The sequence below is a fragment of the Onychostoma macrolepis genome, chromosome 25, assembly GCF_012432095.1.
Source record: "Onychostoma macrolepis isolate SWU-2019 chromosome 25, ASM1243209v1, whole genome shotgun sequence".
NCBI lineage: Eukaryota > Metazoa > Chordata > Actinopteri > Cypriniformes > Cyprinidae > Onychostoma > Onychostoma macrolepis.
This window is the reverse complement of record NC_081179.1, coordinates 12,254,858-12,273,305: the sequence shown is the minus strand read 5'-3', so window position 1 is coordinate 12,273,305 and position 18,448 is coordinate 12,254,858. Positions and strand designations below refer to the sequence as shown.

Sequence of the window (18,448 nt, the reverse complement as noted above, 5' to 3'; positions counted from 1 at the left end):
TTACTGTTTTGATCTGTTATCTTAAGCAATCACAAGATTTTTTTAACTTTTTATTGACAACCCTTTTAATAGTAAAAAAAAAAAAAACTGTTTTTTTAACCGTTTTATAAAACATTACTCAAATGGTGCATGGTGACATGCTTTTAATAAAACATATACAATAAATTTGATTAAAATTTGTTATAGAATTATGACATTGAAAAAGCATACACACACACACACACACACACACTATATATATATATATATATATATATATATACACACACACACACACACACACACACACAGTATCTCACAGAAGTGAGTACACCCCTCACATTTTTGTATACATTTTATTATATCTTTTCATGTGACAAAACTGAAGAAATGACACTTTGCTACAATGTAAAGTAGTGAGTGTACAGCTTGTATAACAGTGTAAATTTGCTGTCCCCTCAAAATAACTCAACACACAGCCATTAATGTCTAAACCGCTGGCCACACAAGTGAGTACACCCCTAAGTGAAAATGTCCAAATTGGGCCCAAAGTGTCAATATTTTGTGTGGCCACCATTATTTTCCAGCACTGCCTTAACCCTCTTGGGCATGGAGTTCACCAGAGCTTCACAGGTTGCCACTGGAGTCCTCTTCCACTCCTCCATGACGACAACACAGAGCTGGTGGATGTTCGAGACCTTGCACTCCTCCACCTTCCGTTTGAGGATGCCCCACAGATGCTCAATAGGGTTTAGGTCTGGAGACATGCTTGGCCAGTCCATCACCTTTACCCTCAGCTTCTTTAGCAAGGCAGTGGTCATCTTGGAGGTGTGTTTGGGGTCGTTATCATGTTGGAATACTGCCCTGTGGCCCAGTCTCTGAAGGGAGGGGATCATGCTCTGCTTCAGTATGTCACAGTACATGTTGGCATTCATGGTTCCCTCAATGAACTGTAGCTCCCCAGTGCCCAGAGCACTCATGCAGCCCCAGACCATGACACTCCCACCACCATGCTTGACTAGGCAAGACACACTTGTCTTTGTACTCCTTATCTGGTTGCCGCCACACACGCTTGACACCATCTGAACCAAATAAGTTTATCTTGGTCTCATCAGACCACAGGACATGGTTCCAGTAATCCATGTCCTTAGTCTGCTTGTCTTCAGCAAACAGTTTGCGGGCTTTCTTGTGCATCATCTTTAGAAGAGGCTTCCTTCTGGGACGACAGCCATGCAGACCAATTTGATGCAGTGTGCGGCATATGGTCTGAGCACTGACAGGCTGACCCCCCCCATCTCTTCAACTTCTTTGGTCGACCATGGCGAGGCCTGTTCTGAGTGGAACCTGTCCTGTTAAACCGCTGTATGGTCTTGGCCACCGTGCTGCAGCTCAGTTTCAGGGTCTTTCAATCTTCTTATAGCTTTCGCCATCTTTATGTAGAGCAACAATCCTTTTTTTCAGATCCTCAGAGAGTTCTTTGCCATGAGGTGCCATGTTGAACTTCCAGTGACCAGTATGAGAGAGTGAGAGAGATAACACCAAATTTAACACACCTGCTCCCCTTTCACACCTGAGACCTTGTAACACTAAAGAGTCACATGACACCGGGGAGAGAAAATGGCTAATTGGGCCCAATTTGGACATTTTCACTTAAGGGTGTACTCACTTTTGTGGCCAGCGGTTTAGACATTAATGGCTGTGTGTTGAGTTATTTTGAGGGGACAGCAGGTTTACACTGTTATACAAGCTGTACACTCACTACTTTACATTGTAGCAATGTGTAATTTCTTCAGTGTTGTCACATGAAAGGATATAATAAAATATTTACAAAAATGTGAGGGGTGTACTCACTTCTGTGAATATATGTGCGTGTATGCAGGGCCTAAAATTAACACTCGCCAAGCGCCAAATGCGAGTAAAAATCTACGTTGGCGAGTACATGTAACCGTGTCAGTCGCCAGTTAGCGGGTACAACTTCTACGAAATATTACAATACAATGTAGTGAAAACAACAGCCAGTTTTAAAGAGATTCGACGTTTCTGACATAAGCGAATAAAATAATCTTTTCCAAAGACAAGGTCATCATGATTAGCTGTTCTGTCATAAGCGACAAGAGCGAATCAAATAATAGGATACAAACGGGCTGATAAGGTCAGAGCAGTGTGATGGCCAGCTTATTAATCCCTAGACACGGTTCTAATAACTGTTACCAGAAAAGATTTTGCTGCTTCATTTCGGAAGATTAACTTTTCTTTAATTCTGTTATTCTTCATAACCGGACACAAGTGAAAAGTCATTCAATCATATTACTAATAGTTATAAATGACACATAGAAAACGGTGCAGTGTAGTATATAGTTGAAAGGCTGCGTGTTCCGCAGAGCCACTTCAGACAGCGCACCAGTAGCGCTGCAGCAGACGAAAACACACACAATTATGTAAAAATACGTGGTTTTGGCGAGTTACCTCGTAAACGTAGTCTTAAATGACTGTAAAGAGTTGGGAGAAAATCGAATGTGTGTCAGATCCGCGTCATGTGCATCAGGTTTTAAAGAGACAGCGCTGATTTAAAGTGAAACCTGCTGAAGTCTGTCATTGATGTAAATCAAAGAACAAAAGAAAAAGAGAAATCATTGGACTGTTTTAGTCGCTGGTTAACTTTTGTAGCTTGAATAAAGATTAATCTTTATAGTTTATGCATATACAATTTATAGTTTATGTGAAGATTGTTTTAAAATCACTTAAATTAAAAGTTGTTATATATTTCAGAGCCTATTAAATGTTAAAAATAATGGCTTTAGATTATACTGTAATGTTGAATGGCTAAAATTAATAGGTAAAATTGAGGAACAATGCATTTAATAGAGACACCAGTAGCAGGACAAATTAAAAACATATGTTTAGTCATTGTAGTAGTAATAACTGCCTGTTTTTGCAAAAATGGCCAGTAAAAATATATTTTGGCCGGTAAATTTTATCACGCCACCGGCCATTGGCTGGTGTGGCAAAAAGTTTGTTTTAGGCCCTGTGTGTATGTATAAAAAAAACTTGCATGTATTGTGTAGACTAACCGGGACTTGTCGCAACACTTACATATTGTTGCTCTTTTTTGGTTTGATTGCTTCTACTGTCCTCATTTGTAGGTCGTTTTGGATAAAAGTGTCTGCTAAATTATTAAATGTAAATGTACATATACATTTTGCTTTCATAGCCCAATTTTTTTTTAACCTTTGTTGAATTGATCTGGCCAGATATTCTTTCAGAATACATCCCTTTTCCAGGCAGGGTATTGTACAAAACTTGTAGATCCTGTGGAAAAATGAGTGGATGTGACCAAAAACGTAGTAATACAACCCCGCGCAGAACTCCAAACCCGAATTGTGGCAGAGAGGGAACTCCCTGACTGAGTGTTTATCCAGGCCCATCCAGGAACCCAACATGAGGAACATTCTGTCAACACACACTGCAGCCTCCCGCCACACAAATACACAGCTCCAGTTCCCACAGCGTTGCCATGACAGCAAAGAGCCCATTACATAATGCTGCGGTGACCCACTCTTTCCTGCAACGGACTCCAGGCAGGATATGTTGGAGTTGTGATGAATGTGAGCTCTCTGTGAGATTTTCCCTGATGCCTGCGCCACATGCATAAATGAATCTGAGATCATGAGATTACAGGAAAAGATTAGGTATCCGAGTAAAATTAGTGGGGAAATAATGCCATTAAAGTGATAATTCATAGTTGAATTTCTTTATGTTTTTGTCCATAAAATGAAAGTAAATGGGGTCCAAATCTTTGTGCTTGAGGAAAGCAGACTTGTGAGTTTCTCTCAAACGACTTTGTTCCTTGCAGAAGCACATGTGTTTGACATTAAAATTGGGAGCCGATAAAGCGATACAGTTAACGGCAGACATCAGGAACAAAAGGAGGAACAGATGTAAGGTAGGAACACAGAACGACGTCAGCTGGCTAAAATTATCCGAGGACATCCCTGCTCGCCACGTGGGTCGGCTGTGTGGGAGAACTCTTCTTCTGGAGTGGGGAACACCTCCTGTCAGTGGAAGCCCATACAAATGGGACAGAGAGCATAAATCTTCCCCCTGAGGCCTTAGACACACCCTCATCCTCTGGCTCGCATTGTCCTCCAGCTCGCAGTAGCTTGAGGAAACGACTGCAACTCTTTTTGGACAGGAGATGTGAAAACGGTTCCTTTGAGAGATGTCCACTTTTTCCATGTAGCTCTGACCGAGAGCTTCCGACTATTGACGCAGTGTTTATCAGGTAAAACAGCAGATGGGAAGATGGTTGAGGGATGTTTCAATGAGGCATAGCAGACATAAGAGGCGTCATTAATCTTCTTCAACTTGATGTGGATGGGAGGAATATACCTGAATGGGAAAAGACCAAAGATTATATTATAAAACGTAAAATTGTATCATAAATGTATCATACATTTTTCAAATCACCAAAAAAAAAATTTAACCAATTGAACCAAAAAACCATTGAGGCATTTCTCAGAATATCTTGTATGTGCAACAAAAGAAAGAAACACATATAGGTTTGGAACAACTTGAGGGTGAGTAAATGATGACAGTTTTCATTTTTTGGTAAACTATCCATTTACGATGGTGCTGTAGCCTTTAGATTACATCATGACTGCGTGAATGCACAATGTGGTTACAATATCTAGTTGTCAATAAATGCATGTTTTTGTATTTTGTTTATGACCATGGTGGGATTAGTTTTTGCAAAGATGCTGACTTCAAAAGCAACACTGTTTCATTCCCCAAAATCCAACCCATATGTCAGATACGGGCGAAGTATTCCCAATTTCAATTCCAAACCACTTTTTATGTGTAATAATTCTCGAAATGACGCTACATTAAAAGAATAAAGTCATGTTTCGAGAATGAAGCCTTATAGAAGCTGAGATTAAGTCATAATAGGCTTATAACTGCATTCTTGAATTCGCACTTCGCGCTGCCGCTTCTCTTGAACTGAGGCACAGTGATCTGTTACTCCACAAAACAGCGCCAAAATGGCATTTATTGTTTGACTTTTGTAATAAAATGGAGAGAGTTTGAAATCTGAGACTTTGGGCCAGATTTAGCTATACTAAATGGGCCGATGGGAGAGGAAAATTCTACATGTGATTTACGGACAATGTGCACATTAAAAAACACAGAAGCAGCCAGATAATTTCCATAATGATCAGCGCAATCTACCAAGAGCAGCGCAAATTACCGCCTGCTTTAAGACATGCTTTTTAGGCGTTAAATAATGGTGCAAATACCAATGAATTGACGAGCGCAAATATTAGTAAATCGCGTTGCATGATTAATTTTAATACTCTCCTCCCATAAATTTTGCGTCTAAAAGGGAAATTCCTAAAAATGCGTATTCAAAAAGGTCAAGCGCAAAACTAACTGTGTCCACGCCTTTTCAGCACTAATTCTTTACTGCACGTCTTTAGTGAATCCTGACAGTACTATTTTAATGCCAAAAGACAGTTTGTGCTGGCGCAAGCTGTTAGTAAATCTGGCCCTTTGTTTCATATCACAAGTAACAAAGCTTATTGCGATTTATTCAACCCATTCTCACACCCAACTCGTCACATATTGAAGCTTGGTCAGGACCACTTGGCGTCGCTTTTTGACGCTCAAGGTACCCCTTAGCGTCATTTTTCGACTTGCAGGGTCCTCCGTTGCTTTAAATAGGAAACCCTTAGCGTCAATATGCCAACGCCAAAATGGGAATTTTATCGTCATAATTAAATTATATATTGGGTAATAACATTGCCATTATTGCATATATGTTGGGGTGTGATTTTTCAATGTAAACAGCCACAACAGTTTTATTTATATTACAATATTTACACATTTGTGAGCACATAACCCAACCCCTGCCCCTAAACCTACCATTTGTCAATAAAACACAAGATATAACAGGCAGATACAACTACCGTCATAATTTATTTAAAAAACATGAATATTCCAAGTCTTCCGAGGCAAAACATTTGATTTGTGAGAGGAATAAACGCGATCGCCGTCTCCGTCCGCCGTTAAGCTCAGCCTGTGTGCTGCAGTCTGTGAGCGAATTCAAAAAATGCCGCCAGAAGAAGCCTTACGTCAGCCTTGGTTGTGAAATACTATTGGTTCTTGTGTGTCTCGTGACCGATTGCGTCATGCTGTTCTGAAAGGCTATTGGCTCTTCTGTGTCTCGTGACCAATTGCGTCATGCTAAGGGACTGGAGTATCTTTTGAATGAGATGCGAGCGCGTTAACAAGAGCTGGATCATTTTCAGCGATTAAAACCTTGTTTTGCTCTCTTCTCACAAAGACTTCGTATGGCTTCAGAAGACTTGGAATGCAACATGACTTGTTTGTAATGCTTTTATACTGCTTGTTTATGGTCAGTTTTTGTAATAAATACCTGTGACTGCACTTATATTTGCCTGTTACGTGTTTTATGTTGTTCAGAAGTGGGTAGGTTTAGGGTAGGGGTGGGTTAGGTGCTCCAATAAAAGTATAAATGTATATAAAATGATTTATAAATTTTTTACAAATGCATGCAAACCATTAAACTAAGACAAACAACTGAAAACAACGGAGGATAACGTGTTGTCATTTTCCATAAGCGTCTTGACCTGACGCATAAAGCAAGTAACTGAAAGCAATGGAGTTCCTATTTTGTCATATAATGACGCCTAGGGGCACCTTTGGCGTCTTCATAGTGACGCGAAAGGAGTTTGACCATGCTTCAGTTTTTGACGCCTTGGGAGTGAGAATGGGTTGATTTATTGGATGCACTGTAAAAAGCGATAAGTTGACTTAACTTAAAAAAATTGAGGAAACCTGTTGACTTAAAATTATTAAGTAAATAATAATAATAAAAACAAAGTTAAGTGAACTTGACAATTCACTTAAATAATTTTTTTAAATGATCATTTACTTAATTGAAAAAAATTGAGGACCCGTTGCCTTAAAATTATTAAGTTAAGTCAACTTATCACTTTTTACAGTGTGGGAAGCATGCTACAATGTTCTGTTCATTAACTGAAAACAGGATAGATTGATTGCTGGGATTTAAGAATCAATATCATTTCATAAAAATGAGAATTGATTATAATTGAGAAATACTTTTTTTTTTTTCCCCCAGCCCTAAGAAAATACTGAGGGCCATCAACATGACCTTACCCTTAATCAGCATGTAAACACACTCACTTTTTAAAACACACAGTCAAGGTTTTTTACATTGTAAACAAAAGAAAAAAAAAAGATACTGGTGATCTGCATAACAAGACTATTTGCATTAAATGTGAATATGAGAAGACCGCACCTGAGGGGAATAGGAGCGGCCTGTACAGAAAAAGACAGTGAGTCACTTTAAGCGCATTATACATAAAGCTGCTGCCCAAGCATGGCACATTGTTCTGGAAAAGATACCTGGCATACTCCCATTTCCTACAGCTACAGCTTTTACACATACATGATCATATCACAGCTTTTACCACACCTTTTAAATGATTTTTACTTACTTTTTTCTCTTTTTTTTAACAAAACAGGTTCAAATTATTTTAAATTATTTAATTTTTATGCATTTATTTATTTTTATGACCGGCATATTTCTCTTGTCAGCTGACTGTTTATTTAAGAGGGCCAGGTCTGGTGGAATTTTGGAAATGCAGACACATGACATGAAAACAACAGGGCACGCACCAGCTGGATACATTGACACGAATCAGAGGTTGTTTTCAAAGCAAGCATCAGCATAGCAATATCATCTGGAAGATATTAAAAAAAAGTTTTATCAGGGCGTGTCGCTATCTTTTCAGCCTCCCACATTTTCTCACTCATTCTGTTTCTCTTATACAACACACATAAATTCTTCCCAAACAGATGAGCTGTGAACAGAACACAGAGGTGTGTCTGAAGCAGCTAACCGCGACCATTATACAGTTGAAGCAGTGCTGAGGGACGCTTGGGAATTCACAAATATGTCATTCCTCCCCTGTCTCCTTGGAGATCATTGTGAGTTGCTAAATTTATTGCATGGAAAGACCCCAAATGTTTGGCAGAAAATGGGGTCTTGGCCATTGATATGTCTGTTTGAAAGATAACCAGCTTTGACTGAACTCTGGAGGCCAAGAAGATCTAACATCTTGGGTTAAATGGGAGAAATACCTGAAGTTTAAAGGAATAGTTCACGCAAAAATGAAAACTCTGGCATCATTTATTCATGCTCGAGTCATTCCAAACCCGTATGACTTGCTTTCTTACATGGAACACAAAAGATAATTTGAAAAATGCTTCAGGGTTTTTTTTTCTTCCTACAATGAATGTCAATTAGGACCAACATTGTTTTGAACCCTATTGGCATTCATCATGGGGACACTTAAAACGTTCTTTAAAACATACTCATTTGTGTTTAAAAGCAAAAAGTATCTAAATACTTTTTGAGGCCAATGTAATTTATATTTTTATCCATGCAAAGTTTCATCTAACCAAATGCTTTGATTCTTAATATTTCATGTATTTAATGCTTTTTAATACTTTTAAGCAGCAAAGGCACATTTAACTGATCAAAAGTTACTGTAAAGACATGTTACAAGATTTCTATTTAAAATAAAAGCTGATCTTTATAATCATATATTCAACTTGATATTCATCAAGTATCATGGTCTCCACAAAAATACTGAACAGCACAACTGTTTTCAACTTTGATAATAATACAATAATATTTCTTCAGCAGCAAATCAGCATATTAGACTGATTTCTGAAAAATCATGTGGCACTAAAGACTGGAGTAATGATGCTGAAAATTCAGCTTTGCAATCACAGGAATAAATTACATTTTAAATATTTTAAATGTAATAATACTTCATGAAATGACTGTTTTATTGCATTTTGATCAAATAAATATAGCTTAGTGGCATATAAAAGACTTCTTTCAAAAAAAACTAAACTGAAAAATCTAACCATTTAAGCGGTAATGTACCAGTAACTGTGTAGGAAAGAATCTCATTGAAAAAGCCCTGCCCTGGCACACCCCTCAGTCCACAGATGCCTACAGGGCATATAACCTACGTGAAGGCAGGCACACAGATATAAGTGGGAGCTAAATGAGTGTATCCTCCCTAAAGCAAAGACGGAGCGGAGAGGAATTTTCCACAAGTGGTGTGAAAGGCCCATGTGTGTCTTCAGTTTAGACTGCAGCAACTAAAGAGAGAAACAGACAGAAAGAGGGAGGGAAGAAGAGAGAAAAAAAGCAAGATTAGCTGATGAAATTGGGTAAAGCATGGCTTGCTCAATATATTGTCATTAGAGAGCAAATGAACCCACCCATGCTGTCTGGGAGAGAGGTGAGGTTGGGAAACTCCTTCCACATGATGCAGGATTCTCCTTAGATGCCGAAAACATGACCAAGAAGTCACTTAAAGAAGTTGGTTTTCCATATACAATGTATAAAAAAAGATGGACCTTTCCTCTGTGGAAAAAAAGAAAAAGAAAAAAAAGATAGATAGATAGATAGATAGATATTTAAAAGATATTTCATGAGGTTTTTTTGGTTATATGGACCAAAAAAGTTGAAGTATGAGATTTGAAATCTGCAATATTTGCTCACTGGACATTTTAGCCAACCATCTATCTGGATTAATCTGTCCCAAACCATAAACTATCATTAAAACCTGAAATTATTCAGGTTGCATTTCTGCAAAAATACAAATGTGATATCACAAATAACCTCAAATTACAGTACTTTTCTCACACTATTAGACCATTTAGCCACTGCAAAAAACAAGCTGCTGGTGGATCTCTAAGCATTTCACCCAGTGCCCGGTGAACCTACTTCACACCACTGTTAATCGTTCCACACTGTTGCCATTTACCAAAGCGTTTGCATGGCAACGGGAATAAACTGGGGCAAAACACTCTATGCTCATTAGAATACAAGACAGAAGAGTCCTTCTTACATGTGTATGAATGTAAATGTTGTTGTCCTTTGATCTGCACAACAACATGGCTGCAAGCTGTTGTGTTGTGATGAAGATAGCATGACGAAAATCTTTCAAGAAACTCAAGAGAAGTTACAGCCTGCTGACAGAAGCAGCAAAGCAGGTTTTCTTATTCTCACATTAACTCTAACACAACAGTTATAGAAAACAATGTACAGTATGCATAACTTCATCTTGAAGTCGTAAGAAAAAAAAAAAAGTCACAAAATAGTGAGCATTAGTTGTAAACATTAAAGGCATGGTTAAAAATAAATCAGCACTAGTGCTTCTAATCATGTTAGATAACTAAACAGTACTTATGTTTACAACTAATATATATATATATATATATATATATATATATATATATATATATATATATATTTATTTATTTATTTATATTATTTCATAGTTTTATAGATGTTCTGAATTGTATTGGTTAAGTTTTTATACTAAATGTTTGCATTTTTTTTTTTACTGCCTTTAAGATCATGCTGGTTTTAACAAAAACACAAAAAAAGCAAAAAAAAGCAAAGTAGAACAAAACAAAAAACAAACAAACAAACAAAAAACTTTACTGCCTTTAACTCAAAATCAACAAAGTTTAACAAAAACAAAACAAGAAAAAAAAACAAGCAAACAAAACATCTTTAAACAAAATCTTTAAATTAAAAATTATATTTTTAATTATAATTAAAAGTTAAAAAGGTAGTATTCACAAAACATACATATAAACAAATACAAATAATATTTTTATAAAACAAAATACCATACAAAATAAAATAGAAAGGTAAAGAACTGAATAGTTCTTCACATTATCATATATAAACACAGGAGGTTTCTGTGAAGATGCAAAACAGGATAGCAAATATTGCACAAACACTGCATATGATTTTGTTTCAGCGCAATTCATGTAAATGTACATAAGCTATTAGCATAACCTGCCTGATCACCTTACACTGCGAGTCCCAGCGAGGGTGCAAACACTCCAGCTAAAATGATTGCCCCATACATTTCTGCATTTACTCCATTACCTCAGACTCTAAGAATTTCAGAGCCACAGACTTATCAGTACAGCATGTTTGTGAAAACATTAGGACATGCTGTTACCAATTCATTCCATGGAATAAATGGTATTCAGTTTCAGAGAACTGGATGAGGAAAATATAAAGATTGTTTATATGTATAGACTTTAACATCATTGAGACCTGGCAAGCCAAGGCAATCATAAGAGCAGAAACAATAGGATTCGGTTTACTTTCACAAAGCCGACGTATGTTACATGAATGCCTCTGACGTCAGGTTCGTATATAGAAAAGAAACGGTAAATCATGAGTGCTTATTGCTGCTTTAACACTATCTTATCCCTCTAATTCACAACAGCACAAATCCTCAGTCTTGGTGTTTCAAGGCAAAGGAGGTGCAACTAAGTAACATCCAAACAAGTCTGTGACAGTTCGTATTGTTTATGATACTTGGCTTGAAAGTTACAGTGATACAAAGACCGGCATTCCATGAGGTGCATTCTTTCAGCAAGCATGGACCAGCTCTCTAGTGAATCAGTCTCAGGGGAAGGGAAATGTGTTGTGTAATGCCAAAACAAGCCAAGCACGGCCATGAAATAACGCTAAAGGTTTATACTCTCACAAGCTTGTTAGCAATCAGGCAGTAAGCAGGCCAAATCGATTCAAATGCCTTTTGAGGAAAAGGTTAAACTAACCTGGACAATTTTGGGGAAAACCTAACCTAACAGGGCTAACGTTATATAAAGGTTGTGTAAATGTTATGGACAAATACTCATACAATTGGTCATCCAAAAATGAAAATTCTATCATCACATACTCATACTCTGGGAAATGTGTTATACAAATAAACACTGGCTCACATACCCCTCTCATTCACCACAAATCTAAATGTGTGCGCATGTTTTGCGCACTTGATATTAAAGGTACGGTAGGCAATTTCAGAGTGGCTAGCAATAGCAATCTAGCTTTGAATGCATAAGATCCCACCCTCCTTGCATAATCACTCTCCAAAGCCACACCTCCTCCAAAACACATGACCGCACACAGGCTAACCAGCGACAGCGAATTATAGTTGTGCCGTGTACTATTTTTAAAACTCTATATTGAACAAGCCTTTAATCAGCTCTTTAATCAGCTCTTTTTGTATATGAAGAGTTCATTTGCAAAAACCGATAACTCCATTTTTTTCTTTCAGAAATCACGTTTTTTTTCAAATTTATTGCGCATTCCAAGTAATATCAATCAAACTGCAGTTGGGTTGTTTTGATTAAATAATAATAACTTAAATACAGGTAATTAAAAAAATTAAAGTTAATTGAAAGTATGTTTTTTTTTTTACATATTAAAAGTTTGTTTCTATAGCAAAAGCATATAGCCTAACTCCAAAAGTAGTTTTTTGGCAAAAGCAGATAACTCCACATTTCATGTTTTAGAATTTAAGAAAACACTCGTTTAATCTTTGTAATTTCCTCAGATGACAATGTACATGCCTGACTTGTTGTTGTGATCATAAACTGTATAGATGTGATTACATGCAATACATGGAGCTTTTCCCTCGCCGTTCTCGGCTTCTGTTCAAAAACAACAAGGGCGCTTATCGGCTTCTGCAGTAAAGCGTGAACTCGTGATGCCTTGAAAGTGGACAATACCGGCTTTTTTTGACAAAGCGTGTTTAGGGTTCAGATCGCACTATATGTGGAGAATAATGCACAGAATTGTTTTTAAAGTGGCGTTTATCGGATTTTGCAAATGAACTCTTCATATAAAGAGCAACATCAGCAAACATATTAAAATCCTGAATTAACTTATGCTTAAAGGGTTACTCCACCCCAAAATGAAAATTTTAGAGATTATCCACTGAACGCAAACTGCGTACGCTTTTCTGTATCAGCCGCAACACAAGGATGCGCTATTTTCGTTCAAATCAAAGCGTAAATACACATAGAATAGTGTGTCCTTGTGTTGCGGCTGATACAGAAGAGCATACGCAGTTTGCGTTCAGTGGATAATCTCTAAAATGGTGCTACGGTGGCACGGAGAGAGAGAGGAGACGAACTGTTGAGAAAAAAAAAAAAGTCGTTATTTTTATTTTCTTTGCGTACAAAAAGTATTCTCGTCGCATCATAAAATTCATATTGAACCACTTATGGCAGATGGACTATCCTGACGATACTTTTCACACTTTTCTGTGCCTTGACAGTGGGATTACTTGGAAGTAGGGTTGCAAAAAGGTGGAAAATTTCCAGTAAATTTCGGAAATATTCCAGAAATTTAGAAAACTTTCCAGGATTTTTTGGATTATTCCAGGGATTTTTGGAAAGTTTACGGAAATTTACCGGAAAATCCCCTTTGCAGTCAATGGGACAGTCACAAGCCTCCCGGTTTTCATCCAAAATATCTTAAATTGTGTTCCGAAGACGAACGAAGCTTTTACGGGTTTGGAACGACATGGGGTGACAAAATGTTCATTTTAGGGTGGAGTAACCCTTTAACTAATATCCATGAGGTGGACACTTTTTTTAAAGCAAACTTTGAATATTGCTTTTGCTGGAAAGTAGCTCTGAAAATAAATGTTATGACAGATGTGAGTGTGACAAGGGTCAAAGGTTAAAAGTTAAAGGCTAAGAATTGGGCTAATCCTGACATTCCTGTGTCACCACCAGCGGAATGTACGTGCAGCACGGGAATGGAGAGACGTGAAGTCTCACTGTCTTTGGATGTCAAATATCCACTTTTCTCTTTGATCCGAAAGATGGATGGGTGGGTGGAAAAAACTGATGGAGATGAAAAAAAAAAGAAGATCTGAAACATTACAAGAGGCATATTTTGACCCCTCACATTCTCACCTCAGTACTTCACAGAGAGGTGATACTCAGTGACATCAGCACCATTCAGGAAGAGGAATCCCCTGCTTTCTGTACTGCTTTTAAAAAGGTCCTAGAATGAGAGAAGATAAGCATTTTTTATCTCCGTTTAACCCTTCCACCTTTACAAATCCCCTTTATTTAAACAACATTAAAGTAAAGTAAACCCTTTCGCTGCAAAAAGATCATAGAAAAAAGAAGCTCTTGATTTTCATGCCCATACAAGGTAGTCACACATTCCTGCTGGAGACGTTTATTAGCCCTTCAAATTTTTCTCCAATAGCTTTCTAAATCCAGAGCACAGCTTTTAAGACTTCTTATCTCTCTATAGTAAAAGCATATTAAGTGAGGAGTTTCATACTTATTTATGTAAAGGTTAAGTGCTTCAGTCAACGTGCTACAGTATCCAGGCCAGTCAACTAAATACTGTATATACAAATTAAATTATTATTGTTATTATTTTAATAAAGGACCAAATTAGAAAATAGAGTTTTAAAACCTTATGTACCTTATTGTGTGTTGCAAGAGTTGGCAAGACAATAGGATGGTCCTCTTCTAGGTGGATCACGGCTGTATAAGACAAGAATATAGTATTGCCCAGAATGCATTGCATAACTTGGTATGTATTTGGTTATGCAGTGCCACTGGCTCTTCGAAGATTGTAAGATACAGTGAGAGAGCAAGAAACTCACTTACATGCTGCTTTTTTGGACTCTTTTCCCCAAGCAAGGAAAACTACAGTAATCAACATATGAAGTGGATCAAAAAAGTTCATCAAAGTTGTCCTAAGACAAGAATGCATTTTGTTTTAGGTTTTAGGACAACTTTGATGAAAGGTTTTGATCCACTTCAAATGTATAGAGTGGATGATTAAAAACATGCAAAACAACCTATAACTTGTCACTTTATGTTTTAACTAAAAAAAAAAAAAAGAGTGGTAGAACTAAACAATTGAGTTGTGTGAGAAGAATCAAACAATAGAGGATCTACTGAATGTGTTAACCAGATGTTTTTTGGCATTCATGTCAAAACCTTATGCTATTTTCACTTTTCTTGGTCAAACTACAGTGTGTGTCTGAGGGGCTGAGCACTGATGGATTGTTTGCCTCTGCTTGTACGTTTTTCCAAGGTGAAGTAGGGGAAATGAGAGTTTACAAAGGCAGGAAACTGAGGCAGTTGCTAGGCTATGCAAACTGAACCTGGAGAGCCCATGGTTAATGGGGCCCGTGAAATCTGTGTCAAACACTGTTGAATAAACATCAGGACCAGCAGTAACACAATGCAGCAAGAATGTACTGGAATAATCGTTATCATCTTTCATTGTTCTGTAGATTCTCTGCATTCTTGACATAAGCAGTGAAGTCCACTTATGTACTTTGTAAATACTTCCAACTTTGATCTGTGATCCGTCTATCTTGACTTAAATAGTTTAAAGATTTGTTTGAACGGAACACCTTAAAAGGTCTCACGTGGACAAAACGCAATCAATTTTGGAGCGACTAGTACTGCTATTTTAAACACAGTGGCCCAAAAAAAGTATTAAGACACTTACGCCAGGTTTTAAATGGCATAGAAATAGCAAACATAATGACAAACAAATTAAGACATTTACACAAGAACTTCTGAGCAGTTTTAATGAGTAACATAAAAACAAGTAGCTAAAACTAAGCAAATTGCGACAAAAGTGCTGCAGATGATTTCGGGTCCCACTGACTTCCATAGTATGGACAAAAACATGGAAATCAATGACACCCAAAATGGTTTTGAGCCCGAAACATTCTTAAAAATATATTCTTTGTGATCCAGAGAAGAAAGGAATGCATGCAGATTTGTAAAGAGTAAACGATTTTTGGGTGAGCTATCCTTTTAACTGTGGTGTAGGTTTCCAAATAATTTTACAATACACGGTGTTCAAATTGGATGTGCCACAATATTATGTATTATCTGACATGTAATTATATATTTCTAATATTATTCTAAAAGTTAACTCAAATGTCCAAAAACACCTTACAGATTGGAAATATACAAAATTAAGTGATTTCAACCTAATCCACTGTGCTTAAAACATTTTTGTGCTACCCAAAATAAATAGCAATCATGCCAAAGAAAAACACTCCCAGTGAATAATAAGTTGCACTAATGTCTTAAATGGTCTTAGTGGAATCTGGATACCACATGGCTCTTCAGCTATGTTTGGGGAGAGCTACAGTGTCTCTGGGTGGGGCTTCTCAATATTGCTGCCCTAGAGAGAAAAAGAGATAAACAGAACGGGAGAGAAATAGATAGAGTGAGTAAGAACATCAAACAATGGTCTAATAAACCAAAGGTGGGTGTGGAGAGCTCATTTAATATCATATTTGAGCTGACACAAAATGAAAACGGCAGGAAATAGAGGAGTGTACGAGATAGACAAAAGCACAAAAGAGTGCCGAAAGAAACCAAAGCCAACCGCAGATATAATTTAAAGACCATTTGGGCTGTGCCAGGGATTTGCTTTATTTGCTTGCCCAAAGTTGGTATGAGCATGCCCAGATGACAGAGTACACCTGAAACCCTGGATGAAACTGATCTCATCTGCTTCAAATTAGCACACCATATGCTAAAACTGCAGGACTGGGTCTGGGTTAAAAATATTGATTTTAATCGATTCTCATTTTGATGAACCAATATCGATTCTTAAATCCCCAAGAATCAGATGCTGTTTTCAGTTCATCAAAACTTTCTAAACATAATTGTAGCATGCCTCCCATCAAATAAATCACAATATGCTTTGTGTTTGGTTACTTTTGATACGAAAAAAAGTCTCAACCTTCAAATTCTGTCAATTTTATTACGAATTCTAAACTATAAATAAATACCGTTTTGGCGCTCTTTAGTGTGGTTTAGTCGCCTGGGTTCAAACGTGCATATGAATATGAATGATCATCAGAAAGTATGTTACAGTAAAGATACAGTACAACTTATCAAAGTGTCTCATGTAGTTGCTCAATCAGTATTTCAACCGTGGGTACCCTGCTGAAAAAAACAATAGAACCCTGCCCAAAACACAATAGAAAATGTAATGTTTTTAATGGTTATAATGGGAATTGTATTGGTTTTAATGGAAACTATAATGGTGTCTACTGGTATGTGATGGATTCTATTGGTGGGATGTTAAATCGTATTGGAAAAATGCCCAAAACACAATACAAAAAGGAATTTTGTAATGGTTTTACTGGAAAAAGCTAATGGTTTATAATGGTATTTTAATGGAAACCATTAGAATTTCTGTGATGGCTTCTATTGGGCTTCTATTGTTTTTTTGTTTTTTTTAGCAGGGGACATAAAAATACAGCTTGTAAACAGTGTCACATGCGTAGACCTACATTTACCTCGGAAAAGCCATTCAACGACCATTGCTCATTTTTACCTTTAATAGACGACTATGGTAATGTACCAACTGTCAGGGTTACCGGTATAGTTAGAGCATTAGTTGAGAGATTTCCTTCAGAAAAAACAAACAAACAAAAAACTGTAGGCTACCTGATATATCGATATCGAATCTTGTGAATAATTTCGTGAAATTTGTGCGAATACCCAGCCCTGAAAAAAACAAAACCTATTTGGAAAGCCGGCGTCGAGCAGTTCTCAATATTCAGGAGTTAAATGTTTAGAGTTGTGGTCATTTGAAGGTTTTATAGGAGAGTAAATCTCACTGAGGTGAGTGTCCGGCTCGTTCTGCCGGCCAGCACATCAGTTCTGTTTCCGTCACTGTTGTGTCAAATTCTTTCTCGTTTTCTCTTTTTTAGGAGGAATGCTGTTGGAGAAGCTTATCAGTCAGTCAGACAGCTGACATTTATCTTGCATTCTGACTCGGCCTCCCCTCTCTTTCTTAGTCAGCTGTAGCCTGTATTCACATTCCTATCACACTTACCTGGAGCATCTGGACGAGTCCCATGCCGTTGGATCATTTCTAAACGAAAATTCACAGAGCTTGCCAAGTAAGGGTTGGACAACTTTTCTTTGGCAATATTGTTGCCATAGAATCATAGTCAAAACCTTAACCACACACACACTTCCCAAAAGGGAAATGACAGATTGATAAGAACGCTGTTCAAACCTCAAATGAGCCCTAGGCCAAACCCCAAACCTGGTTGACAAAAATGTGTCGTATCCTACCATACTCAGAAAAATCATGGTGAGCGGCTTGCCATTCACAGTCGTCAGTTGCGTATTGCTATATACAAAGTAATGAAGGCTGGTGCTGTGCAACAACATATATAACGTGGAAGAGCGCCTCCTGCAGGAGCATCTCAACTTGCTGCTAAAGCTATTTGACCCAGAAGAAACAGGTGTTCATATTAATAATATATATAATACAAATATTTGTAAAGACAGATACCCTAATAAAAAAGTAATATATAATATTACTGATATATAAAATTAAACTTTATTTGGAGTACTACTGCACATTTCTTAATATTAAGCCTAAAATGTGTTTTAATGTCACCATTGATGAGTATTGTATGATCTTTCAATAATATCGGTCTTTAAGTGCAAGATACTTAAAGTGTACCTAATTACCTAAAGTATACTTGCAATAGTT

At 37.3% G+C, this 18,448-nt stretch overlaps 1 long non-coding RNA gene across 8 annotated transcripts; it reads right to left on the bottom strand.

Annotated features, from left to right (window-relative positions):
- Positions 1 to 2,294: 2,294 nt before the first annotated feature.
- On the bottom strand, positions 2,295 to 18,116 carry LOC131533946 (uncharacterized). 8 transcript variants are annotated; one of them, XR_009269257.1, is made up of 7 exons: positions 17,559 to 18,084; positions 14,560 to 16,105; positions 14,372 to 14,433; positions 13,846 to 13,936; positions 9,322 to 9,466; positions 8,978 to 9,198; positions 2,295 to 4,368 (listed from the first exon to the last, which is right to left on the bottom strand). It is a non-coding gene; the product is annotated as an uncharacterized LOC131533946 (long non-coding RNA). The 8 variants fall into 8 exon arrangements; XR_009269258.1 differs by having other exon boundaries at positions 9,067 to 9,198; XR_009269261.1 differs by lacking the exon at positions 2,295 to 4,368 and adding an exon at positions 9,954 to 10,074 and having other exon boundaries at positions 8,273 to 9,198.
- Positions 18,117 to 18,448: the final 332 nt, after the last annotated feature.